Source organism: Morone saxatilis, unplaced genomic scaffold (genome assembly GCF_004916995.1).
Source record: "Morone saxatilis isolate NCDOM2014 unplaced genomic scaffold, NCSU_SB_2.0 Contig19, whole genome shotgun sequence".
NCBI lineage: Eukaryota > Metazoa > Chordata > Actinopteri > Moronidae > Morone > Morone saxatilis.
The window spans coordinates 14977056-14977595 of NW_023339751.1; the positions used below are offsets into that span (position 1 = coordinate 14977056).

A 540-nucleotide genomic window follows, 5' to 3' on the forward strand; every position below is an offset into this window, starting at 1 on the left:
AGACAGACAGACAGACACACACATTAGCACTAATGATTATAATAATGATATAATTCAGAAGTCATGTTTTAATGACCAAAGTAAAACGTATTCCTTTAGTTAATCTGTTAGTTGTTGTGCTTTTATTCTGAAAGGATGTGTTTGTCCCACTCTCACTGTATGAAACTGATTATCTTTATTAGTCTTATTAGTTTTTAATAGTCTAGAACATATACACAGGCTGATTATGTTCTGGTGTTTGCATCCCCACATTCCTGTTTCTGTTTCCGAACTGACCGAGCTCATTAACGTCTGAGTTAAAAGACGACAACATTAAATCTGTCAGAATAAAAGAGTCGCAGGCGGTCTGATGGCGAGACGGCGAGGAGTTTAAGTGAAGTCACAGTCGGTTAGTTTCACTCCTCCTCCTCCTCTCGCTTCTATCACCTGTGCCTCCCTCCGCTCAGGCTGCATCATGTCTTTACATGACTGTGACTGCAGGCTGTGTGTGTGTGTGTGTGTGTGTGTGAGTGAGTGTGAGTGTGAGTGTGAGTGTGAGAG

General features: G+C 41.5%; 1 protein-coding gene across 4 annotated transcripts in view; it reads left to right on the top strand.

The window, feature by feature from the left end:
- The window catches only part of ccser2a (coiled-coil serine-rich protein 2a), a 56586-nt gene that overhangs the window by 13572 nt on the left and 42474 nt on the right, over positions 1 to 540 (top strand). The gene's annotated exons all lie outside the window — the stretch shown is intronic.